This window comes from Monodon monoceros, unplaced genomic scaffold (genome assembly GCF_005190385.1).
Source record: "Monodon monoceros isolate NGI ecotype Baffin Bay Population unplaced genomic scaffold, NGI_Narwhal_1 Super_Scaffold_7, whole genome shotgun sequence".
NCBI classification, from domain to species: Eukaryota; Metazoa; Chordata; class Mammalia; order Artiodactyla; family Monodontidae; genus Monodon; species Monodon monoceros.
In genome coordinates, this window is record NW_021703784.1 from 82422093 (window position 1) to 82441561 (window position 19469).

A 19469-nucleotide genomic window follows, 5' to 3' on the forward strand; every position below is an offset into this window, starting at 1 on the left:
TGGGTTCCTTAGTTGCAGCATGGGGGCTCCTTAGTTGTGGCATGCATGTAAGATCTAGTTCCCTGACCAGGGATCGAACCCGGGCCCCCTGCTTTGTAAGCACAGAGTCTTACCCACTGGACCACCAGGGAAGTCCCAAGTTTGTCTTTTTTATAATGATTTGTAGGAGCTGTATATTCATATAAAGGAAGCTAGCCTTCTATGTATAAGTCCCTAATTTTTCAAAGTTCATGTTAAAAGTGGGTTGAGGGAATTCCCTGGCGATCCAGTGGTTAGGACTTGGTGCTTTCACTGCTGGGGTGGGATTTGATCCCTGGTCAGGAAACTAAGTTTCCACAAGCCGCCTGGCGTGGCCAAAAAAAAAAAAAGTGGGTTGAAATCTTTCTATATTGACTTTTCATTTTCTTACTATGAATGTACATAGTATAAGGGAAAGAGGGAATTGTGTAGATCTCCAGTGAGGATTATCTGTTGAAGTTTCCTTGTTTAAAATATTTCCTTTATAGTACAGTAAATTATTATCTAAAGTATATATAAAATTTTTACAGTGATGGCCCTATGAAATAAAATAAAACTTTTAATATTTGTCTACTACCTGTGCAAACTTCTTTTCTATTTGATATTTTGTCATTTTCAGTAATTTGTCTCTTTCCTGAATGCCAGCCTTAACAGCATGTTACATTAAGAACTTGAAAACATAGAAATATAAGTAAGGTTGGGCCTTTTGTAACATAATTCCCACAGACAGATGCAAAGCTGTAATACAACCCAGTATTTCAGGAGCAGAGAGAACTATTCTGTAATATTTGATAAGAGTTAAACCCTACTGAACTACAGATGCTTTTGTTGGCATTACAGCAGTTGTGATCTGCAAAATCTTAAAGCAAACTTCCGATGTAGCAAGTTAAATAATATCTAAGGAGTTAGTTTAGTTTTGACTCAAGATTTTAAAAAAATGAAACCATTCTATGTCCAGTTTTTACAAATTAATTTCCTTTACTTTTCAGAATTTTTTTCATTTTGACAAGAAAAGAATGACAAAATTGCCATGTATTAAGTGGTGCCATGTTCCTATTATGCCAGTTTTGGAGAACTCTTTAAAGAACACGGACCTGTATAAAGATGCTTATCTACTTGTACGGAACACAACCCACAAGAGATTTTCTGGACTATTCCCTAATTTGTTGGATTTTTATCAAGTTTCCTGCATATGCTCATTTACTCACACTTAATTAGTCATAATTCTCCTTTAGAAAAGGCTTGTTTTAAGAGAAGCACAACAAATGTGATATCTTTGCATCTTATAATTATCTAGTCTAGGGTTCCCTTACGCCTGTCATCTGTTTCCTCATTTCAAAACTTAAAACAGTGTTAGACTGTGTTTTTAAAATGTTGGGTTTGTTTTGCAAATACAGGAAAAGCAACACTTCCTAATTTGCTTAGATGGGTGCCTGCCTAATTTGGAATTATATCAACTCAAGATAAGTATTGTTGTTGTAACAATAGGAGTGATCATGTTATACGTGTGTGCATACACGTAGATGCCTGCGTGTGTCTGTGGTGTGAGTGTATATAGTTAATCTGATACAGGATTTTAGAGAACCAGTATGAAAGTCAATTCATTCTTTAAATATTGCGACAGAGAGACTGAGCTAAAGTGAACATACCCGGTTCTACTAAGCACATTTCCTCTCTTTTAGTTATTGATTAACCTATTTCCCCTAACTGGAAAAGTGGTAGCATTTTCGATTCTTTAACTCCTTGAGTTAGGATTTATTAATAAGAATATTTTTCATGGGAGCATGTTATTTCCTAAAATGGTGTTTTAAAATTAGCTACATATAAGTTCAGTCTTTTAGATACTTAATAGTTGCTAATAGTCATCATTTATGTTATAATTGTCCTAAAAAATTAGACTATTGATCTAGCCCAAAATTCTATTCTATATTGGAACTTCCCTTATAATTTCTGTGATAAATAGTCAGCTTTCTGTTTTTCTCTTAGTTAAGAGAATGCATGGGAAAGCACCTCGTACTGTTTCTGGTACAATTAATTTTTTTGCTGAAAGCATTTTTAAAATGAAGACATTTTACCAGTGGATAATCATTAACTTTATTCAAAGATTTACCATAAGGTTCTTCTTTTCCTGATTGTTTATATGTTTTACTGATTATGTGAGTAAAATATGTTTATTTTTATAAACCCAAACAAAACAGAAAGTTAAAGTGCACTATAATCCCACTTCTCAGTAATAATTACTATTAACAATTACATTTATGTAAAATACATATATTTGAATACATATAAATGTTAATATATTATTTTTTATTTTACAGAAATAAATCATATGTAACAACATTTAAGACCAATGTATCTTGGATATCTTTCTCTGTAAATAAAAGTAGATTTTTTTCTTTTTTAATGCTGCAATGTTTCCATTGTATGGCTGTAACACAGTTAGTTATCCAAACTCTCTAAGACATACATTTCTTTTCCACATTTTAACATTTCGGAAATCAGGATGCTGCTTATATTTTATAATCCATGATGTTTTAGAATTACTATCCACTAGGCAGCATTTGTGACCTGGCTGTCTTTGCCTAGTTGCTTTTGTGAGTTTAGTTATAATTGTTCAAACTGCCATCTCTTTAATTCAGTTACGTGCATTGTTGGTGCTATAGGCGCTGAGTTTAATTGCTGCTTAAAATGGGAAAAGATGGCACTAGTATTTTTCATGGAAACAAAAATTTATTGACAGAAAGGCACAGACACAGAGCAGCAGGGCATAAATTTGATATTTGGTAAATATTTGTCATTCAGGAAATAACTGTAATTCCATTTTTTTTTTGCAAAGGAACAAATTCTTTATGAGATGGAAGAAAGTAAGCTACTCATAAATAATGAAGATATGTTTCAATTTATTATGAAGATGTATGCAAAAATATTGCCTATCATAAGCCAACCAATGCAAGTGAGAGCTGGAGAACATGCCAAATTACTGAAAACTGATGAAATATACTTCAGAGTAATGGGAGGCTGGCATGACCAATTCATACATCTCGCAGGACCATTCTTAAGGCATTGTGTCATAGTTTAATTGACAGCAATTTTTCTTTCTTACTGGCCCATAAAATACTAATGATTGTTTTTTACTATCAACCATGGCTAAGATTAGATGAACCACGGTATCTACAATGACTAGGATGTTCTGTGCTGAAGACTTTATATAAATTTTCTACATACTTTTTTCTGACTGAATTTTTAAGAATAGACTTTGTTTTTTAGAACAGCTTTAGATTCACAGAAAATTGAAAACATAGTACAGAAAGTTCTCATATATTTCATACCCAGTTTCTCTTATTATTAATATTTTACACTGGTATGGTACATTTGCTACGATTAATGAATCAGTATTAATATATTATTATTAACTAAAGTCCATGGCTTATTCAGATTCCTTTAGCTTTTAATGCCTTTCTGTCCCAAGGTCCCATCCAAGGTACCATAGTACACTTATTTATTATGTCTTCTTTGGCTTTTCTTGGCTATGATAGTTTCTCAGACTTTCCTTGTTTTTGATGACCTTGAAAGTTTTGTCAGTTATTTTGTGGGCTGCACAACCACTGGAACTTGTCTGATGTTTTTCTCATGATTAGACTGGTGTTATGGATTTTGGGGGAAGAAAACCACGGAGATAAAGTGCCATTTTCATCATATTATATCAAGGATACACAGTAGCCATGCAATTTATCATTGTTGATGTTGACCTTGTTCACTTGGATGAGATAGTGTTTGTTAGGTTTCTCCACTATAAAGTTACTCATCCCCACCCTCACACCTTTGGATACTGTCCTCTTGAAAGGAAGTTACTATGTGCAGCCCACACTTAAGGAGTGGGAAGTTATGGTCCATCTTCTCGTCGATGGAATATCTACATACATTTTTTTGATTCTTCTGCATGGGAAATTTGTCTCTTCTCTCCCACTGTTTATTTATTTAATCATTTATTTACATCAGCATAGACTCACAGATATTTATTTTATACTCTCTTATAGTCCAATATGATTTTATATATTTTGTTGCTTAAAATGTTCCAGATTGCCCATTGAGAGCTTTTTCAATTGGCTCCTGTGTCTCTTTGACATATCCCTCATCAATATGGGTTTTTTGTTTTTGTTGAACACTTCTTTCCTTCTTGGCATCTAATTGAATTCTTACAACAATTCTAAGAGGTAGGCTTTATTATCTCCTCAGTTACAGATGAAGAAATTGAGGCTTTAAGAGATTAAGTAGCTTGCCCAAAGTCACATAGGAAACAAATGACAGGATTTGAATTTTGCTCTGTCTGAAAGTTTTAATAACTTTTAATATATTATGCTGATATGTTAAATTGTAGTAAATTACATATCCTTTTATGAAAAAGAATTCTGCAATCATAATTTGATGGATACATGCATTACTATCTTTATTTTGGACTAAGAGGGGAGAAATGTATCTACTGGAGTCAAATACATAACTTTTGGAATCCCATAAGCCTGTGGATGTCTAACTCATAGTTCCAGTTATCTATGACTCAGGGCTTGCCCACCCTCCTGTGGGAGTTGATTTTCTTTTCTGTGGAGAGGTGACTTACTGCAAGCCCTTGTAGTAGAGTATGTCAGGCTGTAATGTTGTTGCATTGTCTTAAAGGAATATATTCCTTTCATTCATCTGACAAGGTTTTATGAGAATCTACTGTTCTGGTGGAGCTTACATTCCAGTGAAAGGAGACAAAAGAAACACGTATGTATGCAAATGAACATGATATTTTTAGAGGGTGATAAATGCTAGCGGAAAGCCAGTGTGACCAGAATGCAGTGATTGAGGGGTATCCGGGAGGGGATGAGGTCAGAGAGGTAGGTCTGTGGCCCTTGGGAAGGAGCATTTGTGTCATTCTCATTTCATTGGTTGGCTTAGGAAGCTTTCAGGAACAAAGCTCCATGGTCTTCCTGACTACCCACAGATCTTACCTCACACCACTCTTTCCCTGATCTCTTCTCCCTGGCCACACTGGCCTGGCTCTTCCTGAAATATGTCAAGCTCTTTCTTGCCTTTGGGTCTTTACATTTCTTATTTGATCAACCCAGAAGAAAAAAACAAAAATCAAAACCACTATTCCTCCACATAATGATGTGGCTCCCTCCTTCATATTATTATTTGAGTCTCTGCTTAAAGCCATCTCCTTGGACATCCTGTTTAAAAATGCTTCCCCCCAACCCCTACCATCATGTCTCCACTCCAGTCTCCAGGCTCTCTCTATGTCTTTCCCTTGCTTTATTTTTCTTCAGAGCATTTATTGCTACCTGACATTATTTATTTCTTGTTTATATTCTGTCAGCTCCACTACAATGTAAATGCCACACATGGACACAGAGTTTGTCTGCTCTGTACATCACTGCTTCATACCCAGTGCCTAGAAAATTGTCTAGGACATAGCGGGTAATTTTATTAGTTATCTATTGCCATGGAACATATTACCCTAAAACTCAGTGGCTTAAAAGAGCAAACATTTATTATCTCACAGTTTCTGTGGATCAGGGATTCAGGAGGGGCTAAACTGTGTTGTTGTGGCTCAGGATCTTTTAGGGGCTAAAGTTATCTGAAGGCTTGACTGAGGCTGGAAAGTCTGCCTTCCAAACTCTTTCATATGTTTGTTGGCTAGAGGCCTCAGTTCCTTGGTTTCTCCAAAGGGCTGCTCTCAACATAGCAAGTGAAAGCCATAATATCTTTCTGTGACCTAGTGTCCAAAGTTGCACACCATTATTTCTGCTTCATTCTATTTTTTTTTTTTGGCTGTGCTGGGTCTTCGTTGTGGCACGTGGGCTTTCTCTAGTTGTGGGGTGCGGGGGCTTCTCTTGTTTCAGAGCATGGGCTCTAGGCACACGGGCTTCAGTAGCTGCAGCATGCAGGCCCTAGAGCACATGGGCTTCAGTAGTTGTGGTGCATGGGCTCAGTAGTTGTGGCTCATGGGCTCTAGAACGCAGCCTCAGTAGTTGTGGTGCATGGCATAGTTGCTCTGCGGCGTGTGGGATCTTCCCAGACCAGGGCTCAAACCTGTGTCCCCTGCATTGGCAGGCGGATTCTTAACTACTGCACCACCAGGGAAGCCCTAGGATTCACTTCTTGAAGAGAAGAGTATCAAAGAATTTATGGACATATTTTTTAAACTGATGCACTGATCAATTATTATGTATTGAATGCAGGGATGTATAAGTGGGGTTATACCTTTAAACAATCACTCTGACTGCTGTGTAGAGAATGGACTTTAGTGGGGCAAGAACAGAAGCAACGAGATTGATGACAAAGATGGCAGCCAATGTTTATGAATTCTTTTTTTGTCCCAGGACTTGTCGAAACACTTTGCAGCTATTAATGCATTTAATCCTCAGAACACTCTTATGAGGTGTGTATCATTCTATTGTCTCCATTTTATAGATGGGGAAACCGAGGCACAAAGATATAAGGAACAGTAGTGTAGGTGAAAGAAGATCTGATGCTATTGTTACACCAGCTCTGACTGGGAAGATTTCAAATACCTCTGTGTTCTCTAATTTGTGATCCCAACTCATAAAAACCCTGAGCACAAGGCATTACAGGAATCTCTAAATTGTTTGAAGACAATACCACAGACATAAAAAATAATAATTATAAATGTGTACCATAGATTCTAAGTTTCTTCCAATGATATTAAAGTAGCCCATGATTTATCTCGTTTTTTTTTAATAATAGAAGTACGTTGTTATGATGAGGATAAAACCATGGTATTTTAAATTTTATTTTAAATGTTTTGGGGAAAAGAAATAACAAATTCATGGGGATTCCCTGGTGGTGCAGTGGTTAAGAATCCGCCTGCCAGTGCAGGGGACACGGGTTTGAGCCCTGGCCCGGGCAGATCCCACATGCCGCAGAGCAACTAAGCCCGTGCGCCACAACTACTGAAGCCCGCGCGCCGTGCTCCGCAATAAGAGAAGCCACTGCAGTAAGAAGCCCGCGCACCGCAACGAAGACCCAACGCAGCCAAAAATAAAAATAAATAAAATAAATTAACAAAAAAAAAAGTGTAATCTTTAAAAAAAAAAAGAAATAACAAATTTATAAACACAGGAGAGTCATGGGTGTATTTACCCTTTTGCAGATTTTATTTTTTAAAAGCCTTTAAGTATTTTTTAATATAAATTTATTTATTTATTTATGGCTGCGTTGGGTCTTCGTTGCTGCGCGCGGGCTTTCTTAAGGCAAGCGGGGGCCACTCTTTGTTGCGGTGCACAGGCTTCTCGTTGCGGAGGCTTCTCTTGTTGTGGAGCACCGGCTGTAGGTGCGTGGGCTTCAGTAGTTGTGGCACGAGGGCTCAGTAGTTGTGGCTCGTGGACTCTAGAGCACAGGCTCAGTAGTTGTGGCTCACGGGCTTAGTTGCTTCGCGGCATGTGGGATCTTCCCGGACCAGGGCTCGAACCCATGTCCCCTGCCTTGGCATGCAGATTCTTAACGACTGCGCCACCAGGGAAGCCCCTGCAGATTTTATAAGGCAAGTGTTTTTGGGTTTTCAGACATTTGAATAAGTGTATCTTCAGCCTCAGTGCTTATTATATAATAATAAATCACCTGAATTTCTTTTTCTGAATCTAGATATGTGTGATACATGATTTCCTATCATATCAATTACATAAAAATGACACTAATATACCATTATTTTAGTTCATTTATATTTTAAATAAAACAAACTATATATAAACAAAGTAGATTTTCCTTTACATGGTTTCAAAATATTCTGCTCCTTGTCATGCAAAGAATGAATAAATTGTCTTCTTCATTTTAAATGAAATTCTGTAGTCTGTTTGCAGATCAGATATGATCTTTACACAGTAATTCTCAGTATACTGATTAAAAAATAATGTTTGTTTAGGTTTTGTTGCACATTTCATTTAATTTTACTGCAATGTGAACTAATTGAACTCTACATGGGAAAACATATCATTTTTATTTTTTGCTTCACATTTGATTGCTTTCCCCATAATCTCATAGGCCCTCTAATAATTTCCCCTCATTTCTTTCTTTCCATTCTTTTCTTTCTGCAAATATGTTTTTTTTCTCCCTACTAGAAAAGGAAAAAAGTATTACTGCATTAACCCCAATAGCAATTTTAGGAATAATGTTTCCTGCATTATTGCAAAGTTGTGAGCTTGTGCTATATAAAAAACAAACTGTGGGTGCTTCTCTGTTGGCGCAGTGGTTAAGAATCCGCCTGCTAATGCAGGGGTCACGGGTTTGAGCCCTGGTCCGTGAAGATCCCACGTGCCGTGGAGCAACTAAGCCCGTGTGCCACAACTACTGAGCCTGCGCTCTAGAGCCGGCGAGCCTAGAGCCCGTGCTCCGCAACAAGAGAAGCCATCGCAATGAGAAGCTCGTGAACTGCAACGAAGAGTAGCCCCTGCTCGCTGCAACTAAAGAAAGCCCGCGCACAGCATTGAAGACCCAACGCAGTCAAAAATACATAAATAAAAAACAAATTTTAAAAAAACCCAAAAAACTATGAAGCCCTGAAAATACTTGAACAGGGTTCAATGTTTCAAGAAAAAAACAAGATGAATTGTTTTTAATTAATTTAACTACATAGTAATTTAGACATGAGTAGTGAGCAAGTGACATAAATAACTATACTTATATGTATTGAAGGCAAAGCGGACATTTTGGGGGTCAGTTGGGGATAAGGTAAATGTGAACTTAGTCTGAGCAGAAATTTCAGTTGCTATTTGATTGTTAACTGAGAGTAATCCAGACAGTTAGGACTCTAAACTTTCTGGTTGGGGCATACCCCCAGGATGGACTTCAGAATTTGGCATTTAGGGCAAGACAATTCTCTTCTCTCAGGGAAAATTGCCCCTCTCAAAGTGGAACAAAACTGAAAAGGATGGTCCAGACATAACACTGAATGCAGTAAAGGGAAATAGAGAGGTTTGAGCTTGGGAGGACCAATCATTCTTGCAGTAGAAAAGGAGGAAGGGAGGCAGAGAAAGGGAATCTTGAGGAAAGGCAAACATTTCCTTTTGTAGCTCAACCCTTCGCCTTTTCTCCCCGACTTCTGGGGCTGATCTCAAAAGGGACATAGACTGAGCAATGTAACACTAAATATGTTCTCCAAGTAGCCTGAAATTTTACTAATTAGACATTCTTAAACATTTATATTCACCTAACATTTTTTCTTCCAGCTTTATTGACCTATAATTGACATACAGCACTGTATAAGTTTATGGTGTATAGCATAATGATTTGACTTATGTACCTCATGAAGTGATTATCACAGAAAGTTTACTGAACATCCATCATCTCATATAGGTACAAAATAAAAGAAAAAAATTTTTTTCCTGGTGGTGAGAACTCTTAGGACTGACTCTCTTAACAACTTTCATATATAACATACAGCAGTGTTATTATATTCATCATGTTGTACATTACCTCCCTAATACTTATTTGTCTTATAACTGGAAGTTTGTATATTTTGATGATTTTCATCCAAGGTGGTCACCTAACCTTCACGTTGAGCCCACCATATACTGGGTTTGCATAATCTATCTCATTTAATCCTAAACTTCTCTGCAAGATAAGCACTATTATATCAAATTTAAAGATGAGGAAAAAGACCTGGAAAGGTATGAAATGCACCCAGAGTCACACAGTTAACTTAGTAGTCTCCTGTTTCCTCCTTGCCCAGTCTCCTTTTGCCACTTCCTGGGAGGGTCAGAGGACAAGAAAGGGAGGCTGTATCAGCAGGGCTGCTGGGGGTGAGGGGTTGGGGTGGAGGGCATGAGTCACACTGCAAACATCACAAATCTGTATGTTTATTGTGATGCCTTTCAGACATATGGCAGAAAAGTGTGCTGCCTCAACAAAATTGATACAGTAAGACAATTTTCTGACAGATGGAAGCAAAACATCATGAGAAGTGCCTTTTCTAATTCCAACAAAGGCTTTATTTGCGCTATTGGCTGGTTTGACTATTTTGAAACATAAAAATTTAAAGGATGGTTTAAATAGCATGTTTTCCTTAAGATTAAACTTGAATTTATTTGGAGGAATGGATATTTTGGTCAAAGAAAGAAGCGAAGCAGCAATCCCACTCCTTGACATATACCCAGAGAAAACCATAATTCAAAAAGATACAGGACCCCAGCATTCATTGCAGCACTATTAACAATAGCCAGGACATAGAAGCAACGTAAACGTCCATCAACAGAGGAATGGCTAAAGAAGATGTGGTATACACACACACACACACACACACACACACACACACACACAATGGAATATTACTCAGCCATAAAAAAGAACAAAAGAGACTTCCCTGGTGGTGCAGTGGTTAAGAATCCACCTGCCAATGCAGGGGACATGGGTTTGATCCTTGTTCCAGGGAGATACCACATGATGCAGAGCAACTAAGCCCGTGCGCCACAACTACTGAAGTCTGTGCGCCTAGAGCCCATGCTCCACAACAAGAGAAGCCACTGCAAGAGACGCTCACACACCGCATTGAAGAGTAGACCCTGCTCACCGCAACTAGAGAAAGCCTGCGCGCAGCAACGAAGACCCAAAGCAGCCAAAAATAAATAAATAAATTAAATAAATTAAAGGAAAAAAAAGAACGCATTTAGTAAGAAATCTGTGATTTGGGCTAGATGCTTAAGGCCAGACAGCTTAATTACATATCCAGCTCCATTATTTACTGTGCAAACTTGGACAAGATTCTTCATCTCTCTGTGATTCAATTCCCTCGTCTATAAAATGAGGATAGTAATAGTTATCCTTGAGTAATTAAAAGCATTCAAAACAGCATCTGGCAAATGGTAGGACTTAAAAATATTTGTGAGGTGAACTTATATCACTTACGAATAGTATGTTCAATCAAAGCCTTTTGGAGGAGTGAACGTTTAACTTTGACTTTGAAGGGTGGTTGGGATTTCAATGATGGGAGGGCAACACTGATGATCAATGATGGTAGGGGAACACTGATGACAAATCCAACTGCAATGTCCCTCAACAGCCAAATTAAGAAATACACACATTTTTAATAGGTGAAGCAGTCTGAAGGTTTATGAGCAGGGAAATGTCAAGATGAGAACAAGATGGATGATTTATTTTATTTGTCTGTTTTGCATTTCCTTAGTTTAAACATTTTTTTCCCAATATAAAAACTATGCTACTCCATTAAATTGTATCATTAGTACATTTAACTTCTGAGAATTAAACTCTAGAAGCTCTGGAGAGGATGGAAAATGTGAACAGTGTGGGTGCTGGCAGGCCTTTCTTCTCCAGAAGCTGATGCAATGGATTCAATCAAACTTGAAGGAGAATGCAACTAGAGATTATCATACTAAGTGAAGTCAGTCAGAAAGAGAAAGACAAATACCATATGATATCACTTATATGTGGAAGCTAAAATATGACACAAATGAACCTATCTATAGAAATAATGTGCCAAGGATTTTAAGGATTCTTCAACAAAGGAGACATCATTTGGGTGTCAGGTGAGTGGGTGCGTTAGTGTCTTCACCATCCTGGAGGAAGAAATTAAAGATTTAACAGAAAAACTGTAACAAAGAGAGTGATTGCTAGACTCCATCTTAAGAAGATGATGAAACTGGAAAAGCTGAAAATGTATTATCTTCATAAATTTTCTTAAGCGCTCTAAGAGGTGAAGCACATGAAACATTTACCCTATGACTACCTACAAATAGCAGATCATTAATATGTACATATTATTGTGTAGGGTTATATGCACAAAACGATGGTTACTATACCTTGGAAATTCACGAATCAAGGTTGAATTTTGCTATTTGAGATTTTTGTGCTGACTATAGTACCGAACTCCCAAATTAAGATGAGATTTGTGAATTTCCAGATTAAGATGAGGTTATTTTTATCTGTATTTAGTGGGAACCGTTTGTTTTTTTTTTTTTAAGAAAGGAAACATCTACAGGTTACAAAGTGTTACTTGAGTGGGCCTTTCTGTCATGCAAATGTAGGCACCAGTGAGACAATCCAGAAGGAACTTTTCTTCTGATCCCACCTGCCCATCCCTGAGGCCCAGGTACACAAAGCTGATATCTAGGGAGAAAGTTGATTTTTGCATAAAGTGGCCAGGAGCTCTGAGGAGGGAGGAGACAGAGGCTCCCTGCTGAACCTCTCCCCTCAGAAATTTGTAGTTGGGAGCTCTTTCTCGTTGACTAAGTCCTCCTCTCCCCACTCCCCACCAAGGCAGGAAAGGACACCTAGGGTCTGGAGGGAGACAGCAACTACAGCAACAAATCCCCAGTTTATCTGAGGAACAACGGGAATGTGGGTTGATGACTCAGGCTCTGTGACAAAATTCCAAGGTTCTTTTGGAGAAGTATCAGCCTCATCCCCTAAGGCTGGGGAGGGCCATTTCTGCATATTGGAACCTATAGGTGCTAAATGAGGAACAAGGGCAGTGATGAACACAAGGTAAGTCGGAGGAGTACTGTCCTTCTTTGGACTAATTTTGGGGTGTGGGGGTTAGGAAAGACCTGAGAGAGAGAGGGAGGGGGAGGGAGAGAGGTCTTGGATTTCAATTTGGGTGATCTCAAACAACTGTGACTGTTTGCATTCTGAGTTTATGGAGTGTTTCATACTGTTTACAGAGAAAATTCATTTGTTCATTTTACAAATATTATATTAAGTTACTTTTGTAAGCTTACTGTCTGGATCAGGGTGAGGAGTAGGTAGAAGAGAAAGAAAACCTATAAAATAGTATCTTAGATCATGCTAAAACTTAAGGATAAAGATAAGGATAAAAAATGGGGAGTTTATGTGTATAGATAGGTGGTTATTGCTGAGGAAGGCTGCATGGAGAAGGGAAATTTGACTAAGGACCTGAAAAGGAGGTGCGTGGATACTTAGGGAATGTTTCAGGCACCTGAGGTACCTGAATGATCCAGGTACCTGAGAAGGGAGAGTGACTGGCTTCTTTGAGGAATTGTGGGTGGAGTGAGGAGACAGAAAGTGGGAGGTGAGCTCCTGTGGGCCTTATAGACCATTTTAGGTCCGTTGTACGTTTTTTTTAGCTTTTACTCTGAGATTGAAAGGAAAATTTGAAAAATACAGAAAAGTGGAAAGCAGTAAAAGAGATGGTTCTGACACCAAAGCCTATAGCTTCTTTGACCATGCTGTGTCTCTCCTTAAATCCTTCAATAGCTTCCTTTGCCAGTAGAATGAAGTCCTAGATCCCAATCTGGACCTTGCTTCTCCCTCTACCCTCATCTGCTTCTGATTTATCCTCTCACTCTGACTAAAAACTATCAGTTTCTCAAATTTGTACTCTTTATCACATTTTTTTTTCTACATGACTTTTGCATAAATCTTATCTTCTGCCCTCAAGTGTTCTCCCTTTCTTTGGGCTAATTCCTATATCCTTTAGATCTCAACTTTAATTCAACCTGTGTACTTGCACAGAGTCCTGTGCTTAGAAAGTCCCCATGATTGGTTTCACTCCTCTGTCACCAACTTGAAATCCTTAATAATTTTGAACAAGGGGAACCACTTTTTCACTTTGTACTGGGCCCTGTACCTGTATGTATGTAACTGGTCCTGTTGATCATTTACTATGCACCACTGCCTCAGTGCTGAGGATACAATGGAGTACAAAAAAGATGTGCTCTCTACTTTTCATATTGGTGGAAGAGGTAGACATTAATCAGACAACCAGAAGATAAACATAAAATGGCAACTGAGAAAAATGCTACAGAGGAAAGATATATGGAAATTTGGCTTAGTCAGAGAAGTCAGGAGATTCTTCCCTGAGGAAGTGAGCATTGAGTGAGTCCTGCAGGATGAGAAATGAACCAGTCTTTCCATGGCTCCCCCCGCCCGCGTCCCCCGCCCCGCATCCCCATTTTATTAGATTCTTCTGTTCTGTCCCCTCTTTCCACCCTGTACTTCTTTTTTATAATGCCTGTTATTATTACTAATTATTTGTATGATAGCCAACTTTCTAGAGAGAATATAAGCTCACAGCGTGTCTCACTTTTCACCACTGTATTCTCAGATCATAGCACAGCACATAGTATTTAAGCAATATTTTTGAATGAAAAGATTATGAAATTTTTTGGCTATCATCTTTTTATTCATAAAAGTTTCTTCATGTACAACTTAGTAATCTGCATTTTATTTTATTATTTTTTAAAACTATCATCACAACATTGTTGTTGTTTTTTTAAAAATTTTATTTTGGCTGCGTTGGGTCTTTGTTGCTGTACATGAGCTTTCTCTAGTTGCAGTGTCGTCGTGGAACACAGGCTCTAGGTGCGCGGGCTTCCGTAGTTGTGGCACACGGGCTTAGTAGTTGTGGCTCGCAGGCTCTAGAGCACAGGCTCCGTAGTTGTGGTGCACAGGCTTAGTTGCTCCTCGGCATGTGGGATCTTCCTGGACCAGGGCTCGAACCTGTGTCCGCTGCATTGACAGGCGGATTCTTAACCACTGCGCCACCAGGGAAGCAGTAATCTGCATTTTAAAAAAAACTTAACACTGAGAAATTTTCAATTTTTTAAAACAAATTTCATAACTGGCTAAATCAGGGGCTTTGAAGAGTTATCTGGAGGTTGGTATTCTGAATGGATTGGAGAGGGAGAGATTGGAGGTAAAGAGATTAAGTTAGGAGACAATAGGTATAAAATGGAGGAAGACCTGAACTAATAGTGTTCATTTACTTATTCAGCTATATTTACTAAGGACTTATTATAAATCAGCTAGTGTATTAGGCATTCACAATACAATCTTAAAAAAAAAAGATGACAGGATCCCTTCCTGGAACTTACTGTGTCCTGGAACTTACTGTGTATCAATGACAGGGCTAGAAAGGAAAAAAAAAATCCTTACCCTTTTCAGCTTCCTTCATAGATGTAGCAATGCTGTAATAAGGAGAATGGAAGCCTTCCATTAGGGGTGACCCAGAGAAATGTTTTGCAAAAATTCTGAAAGTTTGAAGTTCTAGTGGAATATCTTCCTTGTTTCACTGATAGATTTTTCTATTATTGTAACTTTCTCCTTTGAGTCATGTTTTTATCCTTTTTTGGTTCTTTTAACTATTACTTTTTTAAAAAAATCAAAAGTAACTAAATACTAAGTAAAAAGGAATGGCTAATATGCTGCTGAGAGACAGTGTTTTGTTTTTCTATTTTGGAAACCTTTGCAACTGGTTATCCTCCCTAACTTGAAGAAAACTGTTATTCGAAAATGTTATTTCCTACTGCCTCAGGGCATACTATCCTTTTCTCTTTTAAAGGTATTCTTCAGAATACTCTTCTCCCAGTTTGAAAAGCAGCAGGGAGTCAAAGTGTGGAATTAAATATGCAGCAATTTGCCACTCCCTTTAGGCCCTGCCTCAGTTACTGCAATAGAAAATGTCTGGGGATAAATACTTGTGGGGTAGATTCAATCCTCCTAGTGAAGATTATGAAGGGAACAAAGAGAGGGCACTTCCACTCCTCAGAGAAAGGTGTTCCCAAAAGGTTAAACACTAATTCAGGACAAAAAGAAACTAATATTTAAAAAGATTAACTCTGAATGATACTTAGGTCAGTTGTTTGATAGGGAAGAGAAGGAGGGAGGGAGTGCAGACCAGGGCTTGGCTGTATAACCTTGGGTAGGTAACCTAAACTTCTTTGAACCCCTGCCCTACTTAAAGAGTTTGGACCAAGGATCTCTAAGGTTCTTTCATCTCTAAAATCTATGGTTCTGTGATTCCGTTGTTTGAGATGGGCCATTCTGTTGATTTCCTAGTCTCCATGAGGGAGGTAACTAGTCTCTGGGAGTGGAACTGAGTACCTTGATGGAGAATTATCAACGCAGAGGTGGGTGAACTTCATATTTACGGGGGTTTGGACCATAGAGATGCTCTTGGAAAATTTCCACGCGGGCCTTTTCCTCGTTCTTTAACCTGATTTTACAATTCCCTTGACCCTTTGGGATGGGGGAGCAGGAAGGACCTATTTTAGACTGGGATTGTTCACTTTCAGCATTTCCCCTTATATTAGACCTTAAAAAAAGAAAGAAAGATAGAAAAAAAAAAAAAAGCCAAGAAACAGATCCCAAAGGGGTGGCAGGAGAAACTATGATTACGGGATCTCGAAAGGCCTGTAAAATCCGCTTCCCCATTTTCAGCCTTTCTTTGGTGTTAGGATCTTTTTACAATATATATTTTTGACGGAGTGGGCCGAAGACTGAGGTTCGGAGCAGTAAAGGGGGCGCTGGCGTGAAGGAGCTCCGGGTCAGACTCCCGCCGGCCGCAAGGCGGGCTCGAAGCTATCAACACAAGGGCGCGGCTGCGGGCGGGCGGGCCCCGGGGAGGGGCTTCACAGAGGCGCCGCGGGCCGAGCCGAGCGGGGCCGCCCGGGCTCGGCGCGCAGAGCGGCCGGGCGAGCGGGGGCGCTGCGGAGGCGGCGACCGAGACCGGCGGGCGCGGAGGAGGGGCCCGAGAGTGGGGCGGCCGGCGGCAGCCGCCTCCGTGACGACTGCCGGCAGCGCGGCGACCTGAGGAGACCGAGCCGCGGGCCCCGCCGCCGCCGGTCCCTGTTGTCTTCCTTCTCCTCTCTCGGCGGGGGCGTCAGGAATGGGCCCCAACCGCCGCGGGCCCCGCACCGCGCGCCGCCCGTAGGCCCCAGCAGTGGGAGGCCGGCCGCCCGACCTCTCACCACCCCTTCGCCCTAGCCAAGCCGTCCCCACCCCAAATCCCCGGGAAGGAAGATGAGGGACACGGGTCCGGCGCTCAGCAGCCAGAGCAGCAGCAGCAGCGGTCGGGGGAGGGTGTTTCGCCGTTTCCTCTCAGCCGCCAGGACAAGATGGCAGCGGCCGCGGAGAGGGGCTGAGCCCGGGCTGGGTGGTGCCGCCTGCTGAAGCGCCTGGCTCCCTGTCCCCGACACGGCCCCGCACCCACCCCGGACATGCTCAGGGCTGCGGCCGCCCGAAGAGGGGAGAGCGCAGGCCTCTAGGAAGGTAAGTGAATAGGGCGAGGGGCGTACCCACCCCGGGGCGGGGGACCGGCTCCACCGGCCGCACCTGCGTTCGGGGGGGGGCCAAAGGGCCCCTCCCCTGGACCCTCGCGGGCCCGACGTCCCCCGGAGCGGCCCGCACCCGTTGCGCGTCCTGCACCCCCATCCGCATCCCCTGCGCTCATGCCCCGCGTTTCCGTCCCGGACCCGACGGGGTGGCGGGGCCAGGCGTCTCCCTTGAGGCCGGGGCGCCCCGGGCCCGAGGTCCCCGGACGCGGGGATCGCGCGTGGTTCCTGCGCGCTGTGGCGCAGCCTCGGGGAAGCCGCGCTTGGGCTGGGCCAGGCCGGGCGGCCCCCGCCGTCTCCTGCCAGGGTTGCGCAACGGCTCTTCCCAGCAACCGAAGTTTTGTTTAGTCCCACATGGGGCCTCTTCCCTCACCGCAGCCTGGGCCGTCACTACGGAGACCTCTTGTCTTTCATTAAAGGGGAACAAACACAAACACACGCACGCATGCACGCAACTTGAGCGCCGCGGCCGATGGCTGCGTCCCTGGCTTTGTGGCCCAGTCCCCAGCGTCGCCGAGCGGCGGGTTTGGAGGGTGTCAACTCTGGGGACGTGAGTGCGTGTGATTGTTGGGGAGGAGAAATGTGATCCGCCGCTCCGCGTCCCCCGCCGCGGCCGGAGGAAGGCGTGGCGGCCGCGCGGCAGGTCTGCTGCCGGCGTCTCTCGTTAGGGTGGCGGCCGCCCTCTTCCCTTCGCGGCGCTGGGAGAAGTCGCGGAAAGACTTCGGATGAGCGAGAATGTCTGTTTTCCTGTCGGGAGGGAGACGGCTGTTTTAAAATGGTATGTGGCTCTTGGCCGAAGCCTGTTGTTTCCCAATCTTATCTCTGCTTGAGGAATTGCGCTTGAAGGGTGTGTGCGTAAATTACCTTGGACCTGTTACAGAGCAGTCATAACACGTTCAGTCCTTGAACCGTGTTTTCACAACCTCTTGCTGCCCTGTTAGAATTTATTTTTTCACCTGCCGTTCGCTGCTTCTCATTAAAGGAGCTTCTTTTAGCAACAGTGAAGTTTTTCAGATTATCGTCCCGTTTACAGGGAAAGCTCATGGTTGGTTCTGTTGTTAGCTTTGATGTCTCTTTGGTCTAGGGCCAGAAAAGTTAAGCCTGTTCCTGTGTTATGCATACCTTCTAGTAGTTTGGAGATGGGGGTGAATTTTTTTTTTTTCTATTTTAGGTATTTGCTTGTTAGGTGTAGCTTCTGAAGTGGAAGGAGTTATATTTAAACCATTTCAGTTTATTTCTAAGATTTAATTGCTGGGTGCTTTAAAATTTTGAGAGGTTCTCTTGATCAAATTTTTGATGCAAACTTTTAAACAGGATCGTGTTTTGTTTGTAACCCAACCAAAGACATTTTAATCCTGCATTCTCATTTGATTTTTCAGAAGCTAGGCATGCCTCACCATATGTTTGATAAGTCTAGATTCTGCTTATGCTTGCAAGTGCGGTGCTAATTTTATACAGTGAGCCATGATAAGATTTTGATAGGTCATGATTAAACTTAGTATTTAAGTAAACAAAATAAGACTGACCTTTTTTTGAAAGATAGTTTTTATAGTTTTGTTAGTTACCTTATGTCTTTATATGCCACTTAAGAGTAATTGAAATGTAACCAACCAAATAAAGTTCCTTACTTTTAAATCAACAAGGTATTTCTTGGTATATTTATGGGTGCATTCCTAAAGTACAGGGAACTCTTATTTATGAAATATAATGCTCAACCTGATTGAGGTTCATTTTTCTTTTATTTTTGAAACTTGTTTTTAATTTGTGTTAAGGTAAAGGTGGGCTGATATATTTGATACTTTGGACATTTCACTGTGCAGTTTTTTTCTTGCATTTATGGGAAAATTGAATAATTTGTCCCTTAATTTTTTATACTTTAGGGACTGTTTTTAAAATTTTTTTGTGGAGAGCCTTAGATTAAAACTATGTTTTAGAAAGATAAAATGAGCTTGAAATCTAGAACAGAACCAGCCATTAAATATTTCAGATTTATATTTGGACATTGCTGACTACAGTAGCTAAACATGCATATTAGGCAAGCAGATCATAACATGGTGAGCCAGCCTTAGTCTATTGTCATAATATCTTTTCCATTGAATTTGTCATTATATTGCTTATAAACCAGTCATTGGCTTCTGGGCATGGAGTTTTAGAGTCACATAAAAGTGGATGGTTTTTATGAGGTAATTCTTCTTGTAAACATGCTTGAAAAGAAGTTTCAGATCATACTATTTTATTTTTTTGGATCTTCTGTCATGGGGTATCATAAAACGGTGCAAATTACAGAGGTAGATTGCTGTAGCTAGTATGGCAGGGCACCTAAGTATTTGTTGAATGCAGGTTATTGAAAGCCCCACCCTCCCCTTT

The 19469-nt window shown here is 40.8% G+C and overlaps 1 protein-coding gene across 4 annotated transcripts in view; it reads left to right on the plus strand.

The window, feature by feature from the left end:
• Positions 1 to 16477: 16477 nt before the first annotated feature.
• Positions 16478 to 19469, plus strand: part of HIPK3 (homeodomain interacting protein kinase 3) — a 96130-nt gene continuing 93138 nt past the window's right edge. The window contains exon 1 of one of the 4 annotated variants that reach the window (XM_029207671.1): positions 16478 to 17040. The gene's annotated coding sequence lies outside the window, so the exon portion shown is untranslated. Of the gene's footprint in view, positions 17041 to 17511; positions 17881 to 19469 lie in introns of those variants that run through there. The other 3 variants (XM_029207667.1, XM_029207672.1, XM_029207670.1) reach the window with 3 other exon arrangements.